At 33.9% G+C, this 19062-nt stretch overlaps 1 long non-coding RNA gene across 1 annotated transcript; it reads left to right on the top strand.

Moving 5' to 3' along the window:
- The first annotated feature begins 6079 nt into the window (after positions 1 to 6079).
- On the top strand, positions 6080 to 18663 carry LOC132638549 (uncharacterized). Its single transcript, XR_009581793.1, has 2 exons — positions 6080 to 7219; positions 18125 to 18663. It is a non-coding gene; the product is annotated as an uncharacterized LOC132638549 (long non-coding RNA).
- Positions 18664 to 19062: the final 399 nt, after the last annotated feature.

Below are 19062 nucleotides of genomic sequence, written 5' to 3'. Positions count from 1 at the left end.
TTAGGACTCGGGTAATAAAATTATATGATGTTGTAATAGCCGTGCAATAGTATTTTAAAGATAAACGTTGTCATTTAACTGTGCGAAATAAATGCGATGCGTGGGTGTAAGCTGGTAAAATGCCGAAATGATAAAAAATTGTGAATAATAATAATAATGATGGCTAGTAACTGTAATGGAATAATGAAACACCAGTATTGATAAGAGGCTAATAATTATAGTAAGATATAATATATATATTTTTTAATTTTCCAAAAATGTTAGAAACGTAAATAGGTATTTCGGAAGAGAGGCGGGACAAAATTGGGTGTCAACAGGACGTAAGAGTGTAAACTTTTCAACAAAAACATTGACAAACCTTTGCCCGTAAAGTAATGGTTCCATTTGAATTTTCTGTAAAAATAACACAGAAATAAGGTCAAAGATATATTCACTAACACATGAATCTCATAAAACAAATTGTTACTGTGAAAATTAAAACAAAAAGATGATACAATGGACCTCATCATGCTGGAGAATTTCCTAATGCACGTTGAAGCTAAAATGGATAATCATAAAGCACGATTCACATATGAATAGCTCGGTAGTATGAGAGAAAGGTTGGTTCTTGTTCTTTTATCTCATATCTTTAGCATATTAATACACATTAATAAAAAAATAATTAAAGGGAAGCAAGAAGACCCATAGCGTTTTTTTATCTCCTACCCTTTGCACATTACTATACACACTAATAAAAAATTAATTAAACATAATGTTTAGGGAATTTAATAGAGTATAATCTTTGATTAGCTCTCGCATTACAAAGACTAAAGACAATAATTTCACTTTCCAAATTATGGATACCACATCAATATATATTAAACTAGTAAAGTTGCCCGCGCTTCGTTATTAAAAAATTTATAAATCATATATTTATAAAATAATTAATTTTGTTTGTAATCTAAACAAAGTGTAATATCTTAATTAAATTATCATGTTTACAACAAACATTTTTGGTGTCATATTTTCGATAAAATAAAACACTAATCCAATATCGTTCATGATTCTATCATCTCTTTATAAGAAATTGCCTGAAAGTACTTGTCGAAAACATTTCAATATAAATACGAAACAACCCACTAATATTAGCTATTTAAACTTGGAAAACAAAAGATAAAAATTGAAGAAACATAAGAAATTAGAGAAACAATAGTGCTTGATCGGGTTGATATTGGAAGCCTCGTTGGTGAAGAGATATATGATCACGCGAAACTTGATAGTTTTGTCGTGATTGCGGCTGATATGTAGACCTGGCAGCTGAGTCGGTTTCTCTCTTTTTGCCTTGCAAGTTGTTGAATGTCTCAGCTTGTACTCAGTCGAAATTTGCAAAATATAAATCATGGATGAAACATGAATAATAAATCCTGGACAAAGGAAAATTATTAGTTTTATCATAATTCAAGAAGAAATTATAAGAATGAAATGAAGAGGAAAAGAAATAAAAAAGAAAACAATGAATCCGTATCCCGGCGGAAAGAAATAACTAATTCTTTCCAACTATCCATATTTTTTCTTTTTCTCTACCAATCCAACCATAAGTTTCTGATTTAACTCTTTATGACCATATTCACTGTGCCTTGTGGAATTATATATCAAAAAAATTGAAGCAAACGCTTCTTTGGAGCCTTCTCCCTTTTCTACTTCCTTTTTCTCTTGCATTAACAAAGAGAAGCACATAACCGATCCGTTGAGTGATAAAATTAAGTTTTTGATTTTTCTTCTTATTTAGCACAGAAATAATAAAATCCCTACTAAAGAAAATAATCAGAAAGAACGGGGAGGAGACATCAGAAAATTCTCATAGTAAAAAATTAAGATATTAAACTGAGCGTTTTAGACAAAATTAGCACTACGAAGAATCTATCTTGACGGAAGCTCCTGACAAAAAAAAAAAATAAAAAAAATAACGCAAGTTACTTTTGCTAGCTCCTGCAACATATAAAATCACAGTTCATATTTCATAGACATCATATATGTATTTATATTGTTGTTTAAAAGTGTATATATAAAAGAAAATAGATATTCAAAAAACTAATTACGATAACAGCACTTAGTCACTTTACAGGATATTTCTTATATTTATATCCATGTATATATGCATAATGGCCGGTAGGGTAAATGTCGTTTATTGTCATGACTTTTCATATTTTAGCATTTATTTGTAATGAAACTTACCTTTTAAATACCAGTAATTACCACATTACTTACTACATTTTTCTAACAGAAACGTAAGGTAATACAAGGAAAGTTAAGGAATTTTAGGAGAAGGGATAAATAGTAATAATGCGGAATGAGATTAAAGGCTGCCATTAATTAATTTGATGCAATATTTTCAATCCTAATATAAGAGAAAATTTCAAAAAATGGAGAAAAAAGATAATTCGAGATCCTGGCCAAAGAGCTATGCTACATCAGCTTTTCCATTCCCTCCTTTATATATATATATATATATATATATATATATATATATATATATATATATATATATATATATATATATGGATTCACAAACAATAAAGTGGGAAATTTAAGAAGAGTAATTAAAAGGAATTAAGAAAGGAGAAGGCACGATTGAAATTCTTGAAAGCTGATGATGGCTTTTCAATTCCCCACTAATATATAGCGTATTTAATAATTAATACAATAACATAATGAATTAATATGGTTGTTACAAAATTTAATGAAACTTAATACTCAAAAATAGAGAAAAGGGCAACTTCTTTCATATTATAGTTAACCTTTTCTTTACAGATGAATGTTTAGCTTTCTTTACAGATAAATGAGCATTTAATTGCAATAACTACTCTTTTTATGCTTGGATTGAATTAGGGGTTTTCTCCAATGAATAGATTAGATCTTTTTAATAAAACAAAAGGAGGTAAAAGCTCAAAAAATTGACAAAATAAATAGGAATGGTGGCCAGAGGTGTCACATCACCTTGTTTATGCTTAGCTTTATATTATATACTAGGGAATTTATCTGCGCTTCGCGCGGTCGTAAAAAAATATTCTAACTTAAAAATGAATCTTTACTCTCTGATCAATAATATAATTTCTCTATTCTCCAATCGTAATATTATCAATTGTTCTAATTATAAAAGTTAATACAAACTGGTAAAAGAAAATTAAATTCAACAAGTTTAGCATCGAATGAGAGATGATACATTCTTAAACAATAAGCTAAAATATGTACTTCCTTATAACCAACTGTTTCTGAAACACTTGAATAACCTAAAGTTCCAATACAACATCTATTTTCTTGGATACCAATAAGTTGGAACCTATAAACTGCAAAGTCCTCAATTTAAGAGAGAGAAACTCCTGCTTCTCTCTAAAAACTAGATGGCTTATGCCCGTGCTGCGCACGGGCCTAACACTTCGGATTATAGTGTATTTATGTATATGTAATTGTGTTTAGATAGTGATAATATATATATATATATATATATATATATATATATATATATATATATATATATATATATATATATATATATATGTACTATGTTCAAAATACGATTAATATAACATTGTAGTTTGTGCTCCGTATCTAAAACTTTATTTTATTCGTGTTTGCTACGAAAATTTATTAATATTTTTTAAAAGAGAAGACTTGTTTAAAAGAAAACTATTTTCCTCTCTTTGAGATAAAATAATAGTAATATTTAAGCATAATAGTAATATTTAAGCATCAGTTGATACTTTCAATTTTAATTCGATTAATTTAAAAGTGTAAAATACTTATTATTTTTTATCAAATTTTGATTTGGATAATTGTAATTCAAATTATTAAATTAATTTTACATGTTTGAAACGAAACAAAATAGAAATTAATTTTCTATTTAAACGAAGAAATGCTATTTTTTAATTTTTGGTAAATATTCTCGGTTTAACTCATTTTACTTGTCATGTTGTCTTTTGCATGTTTCTTTTAAGGAAACGTGAATTAGAATTATAATTTGACTAATTTACCTTATTCATTATTTGATCTTCATTTGATATTAATCTCTTTTCACATTTATTAGAGTAAGAATAAAAATAAAAAAGTAATTAAATTGTATCTTATTTTTTAAATATATATATATTTTAAGTATATTTATTTTAGTAAACATAACAAATAAATGACATGGCGGAATAGCAAATACAACAATTAAATATTTTGAAGAAAAGTAATAATATGAGGTCCATGTTTTTTGCTGTGTAATAATTTCATTTGCTCTCACTAATGGGTTAATATGCATGTGGCAATGAATCCACTATTATTGACTTGATGGGGATACTTTGGGAATTACATGAATATTGTTTGATTTTTTAGTATATGGGGTGCACGGTTTTTTTTTTTTGACGTTGCCTTTTTTTTTTTTTTTTAATATTGGGTCCATCTTTTTTTTTCATGAGTTTGGGGAGGGTGGGGTCCAGATTTATTTTTAAGAGTGACTGTTGACGAAGCATGGGTAAACTGATGCTTTTATATAGTAGAAAAATAGAAATATAATAAAGTATTTCTATCTACTTTTTAGAAGAGTTGGTAATATAAAGTATAAAACGACATTTTTTTGCCCTTAAATAAAAAAGTGGGTGGGACCACAAAAGATTTTTTTACTCTTAAATAAAAAAGTAGGACCGAACACGGACCACGATCTTGCCTCTATAAACCGGCTCTTCTATATAGTAGTAATAGTGAAGTAATACATATAATTTTTTTATCAAATTTTGATTTGGATAATTCTAATTCAAATTATTATATTAATTTTACATGTTTAAGATGAAACAAAGTAGAAATTTGTTTTTTATCTAAATGAAGAACTTCAATTTTTTAATGTTTAGTAAATATTTTTTGCTTAACTCATTTTACTTGTCATGTTATTTTTTACACGGTTTTTAATGAAACGTCAATTAGAATTATAATTTCACTAATTTACCTTTTTAATTATTTGATCTCCATTTAATATTATTTTTTATTTTATGACATTAATCTCTGTTCACATTTATTAGAGTAAGGAAAAAATGAAAATGTAATTAAATTCTATCTTATTTTAATATATAAGTATTTTAAGTATGTTGCTGTACAATAATTTCATTTGCTCCCACTAATGGGTTGATACGTATGTGGCAATGAATCCATCATTATTGATTTAATTGTTTGATTTTCTAAGCATTTTTTTTAACATTGTTTGTTTTTTTAATATGGGATTCTTTTTTTTTCTTTTTAATATTGCTTGCTTTTGTTAATACGGGGTCCACTTTTTTTTCCCGTGAGTTTGGATGTGGTGGGTTCCACTTTTTTTTTTTTTTTTTTTTTTTTAAAATACTGGTTGGTGTTTAATATGGGGCCATGAAGAACTTCTATTTTTAATTTTAGTAAATATTTTCTGTTTAACTTATTTTACTTGTCATGTTGTTTTTTACACGATTTTTTAAGGAAACGTTAATTAGAATTATAATTTCAGTAATTTAGCTTATTAATTATTTGATCTCCATTTAATATTATTTTTTCTTTTATGACATTAATCTCTTTTCACATTTATTAGAGTTAGGAAAAAATGAAAAAGCAATTAAACTCTATCTTATTTTAATATATAAGTATTTTAAGTATGTTGCTGTACAATAATTTCATTTGCTCCCACTAATGAGTTGATACACATGTGGCAATGAGTCCATCATTATTGATTTAATTGTTTGATTTTCTAAGCATTTGTTTTTTAACATCGTTTGTTTTATTAATATGAGATTCACTTTTTATTTTTTAATATTGCTTTATTCTGTTAATATGGGGTCCACTTTTTTTTCCCGTGAGTTCCCACAATTTTTTTTTACAATATATTTTTGTTATGGGCCTGTTTAATATGGGGCTCCCACTAATGGGTTGATACACATGTGGCAATGAGTCTATTATTATTGATTTAATTGTTTGATTTTCTAAGCATTTGTTTTTTAACATTGTTTGTTTTATTAATATGAGATTCACCTTTTTTTTTTTAATATTGCTTTATTCTGTTAATATGGGGTCCAATTTTTTTTCTCGTGAGTTTGGATGTGGTGGGTTCCACTTTTTTTTTTTTTTTTTTTTTTTTTTATAATACTGGTTGGTGTTTAATATGGGGCCCATAATTTTTTTTAACATTGTTTGTTTTTTTAATATGGGATTCACTTTTTTTTTTTTTTTTTAATATTGCTTGATTTTGTTAATATGAGGTCTACTTTTTTTTTTCCCGTGAGTTTGGATGTGGTGGGTTCCACTTTTTTTTTTTTTTTTTTTTTTAATACTGGTTGGTGTTTAATATGGGGCCCACAATTTTTTTAAAATATTAATTGTTGTTTAATATATATGGGACCCACAATTTGTTTTGCTTGATTCTGTTACTATGGGGTTCACTTTTTTTTTCCCGTGAGTTTGGATGTGGTGGGTTACACTTTTTTTTCTTCTCCTTTTTTTTTTAATACTTGTTCAATTTTTTTTAACATTATTTTTTTTAATATGGAATTCATTTTGTTTTTAATATTGCTTGATTTTTTTAATATGGGGTCCACTTTTTTTTCCCGTAAGTTTGGATGTGATGGGTTCCATCAGTTTTTTTTAATACTGGTTGGTATTTAATATGGGGCCCATAATATTTTTTTAATATTAGTTATTATTTAATATATATAGGGCCCATAATTTTTTTTTTACATTTTATTTTTAATTTTTGTTATGGACCTGTTTAATATGGGGCTCAATATTTTTTTTATTTGTTTTGGACGACAACGGACGACAAAAGGCACCCAAGGTGCTTCTAAATAGTAGGAATAGTAAAGTAATAATAAAGTAAAGTAAAGTAATAGTAATTATACTGACTGCTTTCTGTGGGTAAGTTGTACTGGCAACGGCTCTTTCAGAGCTCTTCTCCGGCATGAACCCACCGCAAATTTTCCCTCCGGCGAGAGCGACGACTGATCTCATACGGGCCCAAGCTAATGTACCCATTGATCCTAACTCTGTTTCCGATTCCGACAAAAACAAAGTCAATTTTCAGGTCACCGGAAATCCACAAGGGGAAATCGGTGGTCTCTTTCACCATTCAAGAAGAAGCCGAGCTCACTAAAGATTGTAAATTTACCTAATTGGTAAATTCTCCCATGGAAGACCATCGATTGAAGATATTAGGACCGATTTTGATGCTCGATTCACAGTAAAAGGCAAGGTACGTATCGGACATTACAACCCTAAACACATATTCATGGCTTTCTCTTTAGAAGAGGATTTTCTCAATATTTATTCTAGAAGAAAATACATGGGTTGGTTTAAGAAACAATGAAGGAACAAATCATACAAGCACTCGGGTTTGCTAGGGGTGAACTCCCGATCAAATATCTAGGAGTTCCTCTAAGCACAAAGAGACTATCTATCACTCAATGCATACCTCTAGTGGACAGAATACTTGCCAGGATCTGTACATGGACATCCAAATTTCTCTCCTACGCAGGCAGGTTGCAGCTAACAAAATCAGTGCTATTCTCGGTCCAAGTGTACTGGTCTCAGGTGTTTGTACTACCTAAGCAAATCTTGAAATTGATTGAGGCGAAGTGCAGAACGTATCTATGGACAGGAAGGCCCGATGAATCCAAAAAAGCCTTGCTAGCCTGGGAGACAGTCTGCACCCCTAAAACAGCCGGAGGATTCAACGTAATGCAGCTAAGGACATGGAACAGAGCAGCCATATGCAAGCTCTTGTGGTGTTTAAGCAAGAAGAAGGACAGACTTTGGGTTCGCTGGATCAATGCCTACTATGGGAAGTATATGCACGACTGGGCCGCCCCTAAGCAAGCCTCATGGGTGGTCCAAAAAATTATCAAGGCAAGAACGTATATGTTGGAAGCTGGGTTGGATGTAGAGGAAGTACTGAGAGGGCCCTCTTTCTCTATAAAGAAGATGTATGTCCAAATGAGAGGCAATTTCCAAAAAGTCCATTGGAAGAAACTCACTTGCAACAATGATGGTTCTCCCAAGTGGATTTTTGTGCTAATCCTGACTGCCCAAAACAGGCTGCTTACTAGGGATAGATTGGCTTCATGGGGGATCACTCAAGAAGTTATATGTCCCCTATGTAATGTGGCGAATGAAACTGCAAATCACCTATTCTTCGCCTGTGCATTCTCAGAAGGTATTTGGGCTAAGATATTGGCATGGCAAGGAATTAGAAGGGCTGTGCTCGAATGGGAGGATGAACTACAATATGCTATAACAAGGGCAAGCGGGAACTCGATCAATGCGTGCATCTATAGGATGTCTATTGCTGCGAGTATATATCAACTGTGGGCAGAGAGGAATATGAGGATTTTCCAAAGAAAGAGCAGGACTCCAGATTTCATAATTAGACAAATCATCCGAGAGGTAGTTGGAAGAGGAACCAAGAGAACTCGTTTAGCTAGGCAGTTGGAGGACTTGAATTTCTATCCATAGCTTGTGTATAGAATATAGGCACTGGTGCCAAATTGGAGGAACATAGACACCAAGAGGAGCAAACTTGGGGCCTTCTGTCCAAGTACTGCCCATGTTGAGAATTGTTTGTAAAAGTGTTCATTTGGTAAATAATAAACTTAATTACCAAAAAAAAAGAAACAATGAAGGAATAGAATGTGGTGGTTTTTATCAAGCTATAGAGTATGACTTTGTGCCCGACTATTGCTTTAAATGCAAACATCAAGGTCACTATGAAGAGGATTGCTTAGCTTATCCTAAGAACAATAGACCCCTTCAAAGAGGAGGTAGAAATGATCAGGGCCCTCAAGCTAGAGATATAGAAAATAGACAGGTTCCTCAACCTATTGTTGCTCCCCTGGATGCTCTTAATTATAAACAGCTTGCAAAAACGATTCTGGATCAAAGACAGGGTAAAGATCCTATTATCGATAAGTCTCCTCCTCTTATTATGCAGAACAATCCCTCTGGTTCTAAAACTGTGCAGAATGTGTCAGCTGCTGGTACCTCTAGAATTGCTTATGCTCACAAGAAGAAGAAAAGGCACAACATTCAAAATGGGATTAGAAACAAGTTGGCTAAAAGGAAAGCTATGCAATGGAGGGCTAAGCCAATAAATCCCAATGCACAACTGGATAATCATGATCAACTAACATAACTTCTACAATCCAATACTGTGGTCACTATAGAGTCTCAAAGCTTGGTGAATGGAGAAGGTGCGGAACATATAGTACAAAATGTAAATGCTACCATTTCGGTCCCTTAAGCTACTTCCATACCTGTAAAGAATTCCTTTGAACATCTGAAGCAACTTCAAGAAGATCCTGAACATAGTCCAAAACAGAACTCTGCTTCTTAGATAAATCAGCAGCAACCAAGATTTCAATTTCCTCCTAATCGCAATGGTTCTTCCTCTGGCCTTAACAAACAAGAATATTTTATTTCTAATGCTCCAACTTCCCCCGCCTTGTCAAAGACATTATCTCCTTCTGCAAGTGGGCAACAAGATACTTCAAATTCTCAACTCAGGCCTTTGATCAACGACCCTAAATATCAAGCAGGAAAAGGTCCAGTAATCTCAATGTCTCCTTCCACACCTAGAATATATAATGCTAGAATGGAGGATGCAGGTATTATTATTTCAGATTATGAGGCTGTGGAGAAGGCCAAAAGTCAAGCTGGCATCAACCTAGAAGTTCACCTTTGGGGTTCTGATTTTAATAACTCTGCTCCAGCTGCTATTCCCTCCCATCATAATGCTCCCATTCAAAAAAAGCCAACAACTACTGCACAATGTATCTCCTATTCAAACAAGTCATCAGCTATTATCAGAGGATATAATGGAAGACAATAGTGAAGATGGTCACAATTTAGACGAGGATGGGGATGATGAGTATGAAGAATGTAACTCAACAGATGAAGAAGAACTGATAAAGGCATTTGCTCCCAGTACTTCATGGCAAGAAGAGGAATCAGAAGATGCTGTTATGCAGTATAGAAAGGATGTTATAATGCAAGGCAATTTATCCCCAAGGAGCAGTACTATAAGGAATGAAACACAAAAATTGGTCACAGGACTTATCACGAGAGCAAAATGTAAGGCATCCAAAAGCAGTGCCTCAGATGAGTTTCTCCATGATTGATACAATTACATGGAATATCAGAGGAGTAAAGTCCAGAGGGGCTTTTGAAAGACTGAAATTTCTAACAAAATTGCACAATCTTCAAATCATTGCTATACTGGATCCTTTTATTGATAAAGAATTCATCTCAATGTACAAAAGATAGATAGGTATGAATGGTTGTTGCAGTAACACTAATGGCAAGATCTGGATTTTTTGGAACTCTTTATTTGAGGTTTCAGAAATTTCTAATGATTCTCAACAAGTTACTATGAAGTTTAAGCGAAAGGACAATTCAGAGATATTTCACATGACATTTGTTTATGCTAAAAACAAAGAGCACTTGAGGAAACCTTTATGGGAAAGCCTCCACAACTGCTGTAATTCGATAAGTGGCCCTTGGTGTCTTTCCGGAGATTTTAATGTTATTATGGAAGCTGAAGAAAAAAAGGGAGGAAATCCTCACAGAATGCAGGAGAGCTGGGATTTTATTGATAGCATGGAGGAATGTGGTATGGTGGATGCAGGCTTTTCAGGACCAAGATTTACTTGGTGCAATGCAAGAGCCAAGAGATACAGAATATGGAAAAGACTTGATAGAGTATTTATTAACCATGAGTGGACTTCTAAATACCCAAGAATGAGTGTAGAACACCTTGCTAGCACTGGATCAGACCACACACCAATGCTAGTGAGATGTTCTAATACTGAGTTCCAAGGAATTAAATACTTCAAGTTCTTAAATTTCTGGACTGATCAACCCTTCTTCAAAGATATTGTACAAAGCAGCTGGCAGGAGAATATCCAAGTAAATATTATGTGGAGATTTCAACAGAAGCTGAAAACTCTAGGCAAGAATCTCGGCAAGTGGTCTAGGGATCAAATAGGGGATGTTCACAAGCATGTCAAAGTTTGGGAAAGCAATATGCAACAACTAGAAGAGTAGTATATTGACGATCAAAGAGATGAGGCTAGAGAAGAAATTCACAAGGCCCAAGCAACATATATTAAGTGGCTTAAGTGTGAAGACTCATTGCTTAGACAGAAGGCTAATATCAGATGGTTGGAGGAGGGAGACTCAAATACCAAATACTTTCATTCCATGATTAATGACAAAAAAAGAAGACTCACCCATCATAGGATGAAAAATCAACAAGGTCACTGGATTATTGGTGACAAGGATATTGGAGAAGAAGCTATAAATCACTTTGAGAAGCTTTTCAAGGAAGAGGGGACACCACATCTTCAACACGTAAATTGTATATACCAGCAGGTTACTGATGAAGATAATAATGCTCTCACCATTGATCCTACTGAGGAAGAGATAAAAAATGCTATATTTGATTTAAGCCCCAACAGTGCTCCTGGCCCTGATGGGTTCAATGGCCACTTTTATCAGACCTGCCGGGAAATTATTAAACAAGATCTGATTGAATTGATTCTCAGTTTTTTCAGAGGCTCTCCATTGACTAAGTACTTCACAAGTACCTGCTTAGTATTGATTCCAAAAGTGGAAAACCCCTCCACATTCTCAGAGATGAGACCTATTAGTCTATCAAATTTCTCCAACAAAGTTATTTAAAAAATAATGAGCAACAGGCTTGCAAGCATTCTTCCTAGACTGGTTTCTAAGAACCAATCAGGCTTTGTTCATGCAAAGCTTATTACTGAAAACATTCTCCTTGCTCAGGAAATCATTCATGGCATCAGAGACAAGAAAGAAGGGGAAAATTTAGTTCTTAAATTAGACATGTCAAAGGCGTATGACAGGGTCAATTGGCACTTTATAAAGGCTATTCTCAGGAAGTTTGGGTTCTCTGTGAAATGGGTGGATCTGGTATGGAGATCTTTTTCAAATATTTGGTACTCTATCCTTATAAATGGGTCAAGAAAAGGATTTTTCCATTCCACTAGGGGACTAAGACAAGGGGATCCCTTGTCTCCATCCTTATTCATTTTGGGGGCTGAGGTACTATCAAGGATGCTGAATAATCTTCAGAATGATCACAGCTACACTGGTTTCTCAATGACACGATTTGGACCCCAAATTTCACACCTTACTTATGCTGATGATGTGATAACCTTCACATCTGGGAACATTCACTCCCTGAATCTTGTTAAAACTGTTTTAAACAACTATGTTGATTGTTCTGGCCAACTGATTAATGAAGATAAGAGTTGTTTTCTAGTTAGTCCCAAAACTTGTTCCGAGGAGGTGGAAAGGATTAAGAATATCACAAGGTACAAACATAAGGAATTTCCTTTTATACATACCTTGGATGCCCTATTTGTGTTGGCAGAAAATTGATCTCTACTTTTAATAATGCTGTGACTAAAGTGGTCAGGAAAACATCTGGATGGCAAGGTAAGTTATTATCAACGGGTGGAAAGGCCATTCTTATTAAACATGTGTTGCAATCTCAACCCATATATCTGTTGGCTGCCATGAAACCACCAAATGAAATTTTCCTTCAAATTGAAAGGTACTTGACTAGATTTTTCTGGGGTTCTACTGATGAAAAGAAGAAACACCACTACAGTTCATGGGCTAAAATGTGCTATCCAACTGAAGAAGGAGGGCTGGGGTTCAGAAGAATAAAGGATATTAGTGAGGCTTTGGCTATGAAGAGGTAGTGGAGGTTCAGAACAGAAATTTCTCTATGGGCAGAATTTATAAAGATTAAATACTGCAGGCTAGCTCATCCAGTAGACAGAAAATGAAGAGCTGGCCTATCTCATGCATGGCAAAGTATATTGGAAGTTAAAGATGATGCAGAAGAGCAAATTTTGTGGAAAATCAACTCAGGCACTTCCAATTTGTGGTGGGATAACTGGCCAGGACTTGGAGCCTTAGCTCTAGTTATAGAGCACCCTGAGATAGACAGAAATCACTTTGTGAAGGATATTATTGAAGATGGAGTATGGAATGTTGATCACCTCCATTTACCAGAATACATGGCTGAATTGATTCTCACCATTCCTATATCTAATATTGATACTCCAGATACTCCAGTGTGGATGGCATCAACAAGTGGAAAATTTCAACTTCTTCAGCTTGGGGGGATCAACAGACAAAGACAAGATCGTGACCCTTTTTTCAATAGAATATGGCACAAAAAGATCCCTTTCAGAATGTCATTCCTTGTATGGAAGATGCTAAAAAATAAGCTCCCTTTTGACAATATAATTAGCAGGTTTGGAATTGATGTGGACACTAAATGTTGTTGTCAAGTTGCCAAGGATGAAACCATCCATCACACCTTTTTGGATGGAGAGCTTGCAAAGACTGTTTGGAATTCCTAAAGGAATTCCGTGGGAATATGGAACAATAAGGACTATGATGACAAAGCGGTGGTCTAAAAAGGCCACAAGCAGGTTACACAAGGATATTTTACAAGTCATCCCAGTCTGTATTTTCTGGGAAATATGGAAGGCCAGGTGCTCCACCAGTTATGGCAATTCTACAACTTCTAAGACAAGAATTATTCATCGCGTTAGATGTCACATTAGATGGATAGTCTCTAAGACTAATTCCACTATTATTTGGCAGTGGCCTTGGAAAATTCTTAGTAATCAGATTATAAACTCTTCTCATAAAATTGAGTGTTTGATAGTATGGTGGATTAGACCTCCTTTGGACTGGATAAAGCTAAATACTGATGGGAGTCACAATAGAGAAGACCTGATTGGTGCTGGGGGGATTGTGAGAGATAACAATGGGCAAATGATCATGGCCTTCTCTAAATTCTTAGGGAGAGGAAGCAGTAATTTGGCAGAAGCAAAAGCTGTGATTTGTGGCCTGCAATGGTGCGTATCCAAAGGTTTTCAGAATGTTATTTTAGAAAGTGATTCACTCATTGTCATCAACATTGTTAAAGGTAAATTCAACATTGCTTGGCAATTGCAAGAGTCCATTGACAAAATCAAACAACTCCTCTCTCAGATTAACTTCACTGCCCAACATTGCTATAGAGAAACAAATCAAGTTGCGGATGCTTTGGCTAAGTGGAGCATAAATGGACAAGAGGAAATCTTCTATCATATCAAAGATCTTCCTAAAGTAGCCGTCGGTGCTTACACAATGGATAGGAGCAATATGGGCATCGTTTAGGATGAAGCAAAGGAAGAACATATATGTATAATGTGTCAAGTTTTTCCTTTTCTCTTTTTGGGAGCTGAATTGCTGTTCTAAGAATATACCTCTCTGTAGAAGCTAGCTAAGTAGTAACTAGGCTGTATGTAACCATGAATCAGAGGTTTTAGCTCATTGCTACCATCTCTGAATCCTGAACATTTCTTTGGATATGAAATAAAAGGAATACGCCCCCTTAAAGGCGTAAATTTAATAAAAAAAAAAACCCTATAAACTGCAATATATATTCCAGTGCACTGTTTTTCTTGTGAGACAAAAGAGATATGTTAAAATGATAGATGAAAATAAAATAGTAAATAAATTAATTAGTACGCACAGTCATTCTTTGTATGAATATTTGGTAAAACTCCTTTTTCATTTGAACTCAATATTTTTTATGCAGAGCATAAATTTATGTATAAAGATTCACTAAAATGTAACATGTGGTTGGGATTGAGTTATAGAAGAATAAATAAAAAGAGGAAAATAATATGGATTGATGTTTAAAAAAAAAAAAAAAAAGGAACGGACGAACTATCCCCTTCGCTAGTGAGCACAGTATCCACCTTTAATCTCAAAACACTTGAATTTCTCGGTGGATGATCATACAATTTGCTCATGTATTACTTTTACGTAAAAGAGAAATTTGAGAATTGGTAGCACAATTCTTTGGTAGAGGAAGAGAATACAATTCTATTAATTTTGTCTAGTAAGTGACTGGTTTGTTTATTGTAATATTTATTACTATTTAATGGAGTAATCATAATAGAGTTAGTGATCGAAAAATATGTATTCACTGGGTCATTACAATCCATATCTGTAACTGATGTGGGAAATTAAATGAATACGTTTGAAACTTCAAGGGAAAACAAAAATAATATTGTAACTGTATGAGATTAGTTTATTTTATTAACTAATGAGATTATTATTGAAAATTTTTCATAATATAAATAGTAGACCGTTACAATTTTCTAAGAAGAAACCTAGAGGACTAAAGTCTTTAATTCATGTCATCTTTTAAAACGTCTCCTCATTAATTAAATAATTATTTACCCATTTTTATATTCTTAAGAATAAGTACTTGAACTGAAAAATTAGGAGAAAATAGCAAAAAAAACACAAAAAAGATAAATGCAATTCTAGGCCATAGAGAGGTGCTACATCACCTTGTCTATGCCTAGCAGAGGCGGATCCAAGATTTAAACTCTATGGGTTCAACCTTTCTGTAAACCCGTCGTATTTTAAAAGTTATGGGTTCATGTCTACTATTTATTGCAGTTTTTATAAAATTTTACACTTAAATTTATGCTCTGCGTTTGAAAGTTGGGGGTTCAATGGAACCCCCACATAGCAAGCTAGATCCGCCATTGATGCCTAGCTTTATATTATATATAGATATAGATAGATAGTAAAAGAAATATTTATACAATTATGCTGCTAATAAGATAATCCAGGTCTATAAACTCATGCCTTATATTCGATGCCTCCATAGAACAGTTTAGAGAAAAGAACAATAGGAGCATTGTGTTAATGAGATACTTTCAGTACTCTGAGGTTTATACTTAGATGCAACTATGTGGGTGGAAAGTTAGTCGGTAGCTAGTGTTGTCGCACTCTGTGTGGGAGAGGGGGCTAGTCTCCTCCACTCCTCTATTCCCTTTAGTAGTAGTATTCAGTTATCGCGTAGTTCTTATTTATTGAGCCGAGGGTCTTTCGGAAACAGCCATCCTACCTTGGTAGGAGTAAGGTTTGCGTACACTCTACCCTTCCTAGATCCCACGTTGTGGGATTTCACTGGGTTGTTGTTGTTGTTGTTGTACTATCTGTTTCCCCATTTGTTTTGTATCGCTATTTTGCTGTTTCTTCTCTTACCATCCTGCGTTAGTTACTTTTTTTTTTTTAGCTGGGGGTCTATCGGAAACAGCCTCTCTACGTGAAAGGTAAGGGTAAGGTCTGCGGATCACACTAGGTTTGTTGTTGTTGCAACTATTTTGCTGACTAGCAGAGAAGGAATGGGTAAATGGGGGAAAGGATTTGTTCTGGTTTAGAGACAACAGTGGTAAATACACCAGCAAACTCAGGTGGTTAGACTAATAGATGGCGATGGAAGACATTGTGGAAATTAAATGTACCTTCAAGTGTGGCTTATTTTGATAGAATAGCTTAGAATGAAGCATGTATTAACACAAGGCAACCTAGGAAAAGGAGGTATTCCACATGTGTCTTATGTTCGTCATGTGAAGGAGAAGTAGAATCTGTAAATCACCTGTTTCTCCATTGTCCTGCTGCTGGGTAGTTATGTTTCTATTTCTAAACCTGCTTTAAACCAAGTTGGGACTACCTAAAAGTGAACTTGGAGCAGGTATTTTGTAGCTGGAAAGGGAAGAGCACGAACTTATGCAATCTGATTCTTCTATGTATTAGTTGGGTGTTATGGAGATAATTGGCAGAAACAGGAGTTTAGTTCATCAACTAGAATATGCTTGTCTATACCATGTGTCTTTTTGTCCAAGTATGATAGACTTTATCACTATCCTTCATAGCTATATGGAGAAGCTTTGCTCACTCGTAATTTTTCTTTAGTAACTCAGCATCCTCATGGTGTGATTCATATCAATAAAATCACGTTAGCTTCTTGTCGAGAAAAGAAAAAAGTACTTCTTAGTTGACATGTTCAAGGCATAAAGTATAATCAGAAAGCTCAACTTTGTCTTATCTGACCTGTTGACCTTTAATAGTCAGTGATGGATTCAGGATTTTCATTCAGGAGGTTAAAAAAAAACAACAAAAGCTAAATATAAAAAATAATGTTGTCAATGGGAATTGAACCTAGGACACATGACAATTTCGAACACTCTGGACCGTTTGAGCTAACTTGTTGCATTTATTCAGGGTATTCAAAAGTTAATATATGTACATAAACACAGAAAATTTACCCTATATACACTATAATTTTTTGCCGAGCACCCTTGGCATGCTATAAATCCGCCCCTGACTTCAGTAGTTAAAATTCTAGGTAAACTCTGATAACATTTAAGATCTTATTAATTATCATTGGCTATCTCTTATTACTTAATCATTGATAATAAGAAATTCTGTGTCTCAAGTATTTAGTTTGGGGACTTACCCAGTGGCGGAGCCAGGATTTTCATCCAGGGGGTTCAAAAATTCTAAAAGGTAAATATACGAAGATGTCAGGGGTTTAACATCTATTATATATACATAATAAAATAATTTTAACTTTGAAAATACACTGTAATTTTTCGCCGATGGGGTTCGGAGAACCCCTGGACATACGCTGGCTCCGCCCCTGCTTACCCTCTTAGGTCCTCTAATAGAGATCAATACGAACAACATTATTGGGATTTTCTTACTTTATCAAAAGGAAAAACAACATATTCGGAACCTTCCTTCTAGTTTCTTGCTAAAACATGCAACATTTCTCTATTAACTGTTTCCCTCATCCCTTTTTTTCCCCTGTACTTCTGTTCCTGCAGTTTTAGCAACGTATACCGTAACTTTTGTGCATTTTAGTTCAATTTAAACCCATATTTTTGCATGCTGCTTCTCCTAGTAGAAAGCCAAGGAAATTTTTTACAGTTGTTAGAGGCAGATATTGACATACTTTTGCATAATTGCATCCAAAGACGATGAACTTTTATGCATCTGAAGACTATGAAAAAAGACCTCTCACCGTCTCTCTGATTCTCTCTCTACTATTCAGTAGGTAATGCACCGTCTCTTTACTCTGTTAAGTTTCAATATTTGCACTTTTGCTTATACTGATGAACGTTCTTCAGTAGAGTTAGTTGGTTGACAGGTCAGTGTTTTACCTTCTTATCATGCATTAACAGGATACTTCCGTTGTTTGTAGGGAAATGATGTGGGCACTCAGTACAGGTCTGGGATTTACTTCTACACACCCGAGCAAGAGAAGGCAGCACTAGAATCCCGAGACCGACAGCAAAAGCTTCTGAACAGGAAGATTGTTACTGAGATTTTGCCCGCTAAGAAATTTTACAGAGCCGAGGAATATCATCAGCAGTACCTTGCAAAGGGGGGTCGGTTTGGCTCAAAGCAGTCTGCTGACAAAGGGTGCAATGATCCTATCCGATGCTATGGTTAAGACCTTTTCATTTGAAGAACAAAAATAAAGTTAGATGTGTTTATTCTTCTAAGCTATGCTTGTTATTATAGGCTTTAAATTGTGCTTCTCCTACCCGCTTATGCTTGCTTCTGGAAAATCCAATGGTTGTAGCTTCACCATAGATTTGTAATGTATATATGGTTGCAGATTCGTGTCGTTTCATGTTTGTATATGTTTATTGATGCCCTCGCCATAAGTTGGAATAGTGTCTGTCGATCACCTGGGTCGAGTTGAAGTTATGAAAGCCAATGGCGGGCTTAATTATATTGTCTTAGTAGTTATTAACTAAGTGATGATGCTATTTATTAGAGGTGTACATGGACCGAGTTGGTTCAGATTTTTCAAATACCAAACCAAACCATTTGTGTCGGGTTTTTAAATCTATAAACCAACCCAAACCAAGAAAAATTGGTTTCAATATCGTTTTTTTTTCGGGTTTCTCGGATTTTTCATTGTATTTAATGAATATCACCATACAACAACATCTGTTTGATAATTTGCAAACTTCCCCCTCAAAACTACTTTCTTTAGATACAAAATATTCATATCAAAACATTTTTTTAAAATCATCCAGGTCATTTGGATTAATATAATATCATGCTATATAATAAACTTGAAGCAAAAAATTTGTTCAGTGGCCTTGTGAAGATTCAAAAAGTAACTAT

This window comes from Lycium barbarum, chromosome 1, assembly GCF_019175385.1.
Source record: "Lycium barbarum isolate Lr01 chromosome 1, ASM1917538v2, whole genome shotgun sequence".
Classification (NCBI taxonomy): Eukaryota; Viridiplantae; Streptophyta; class Magnoliopsida; order Solanales; family Solanaceae; genus Lycium; species Lycium barbarum.
This window is presented reverse-complemented; position numbering and strand designations above follow the sequence as displayed.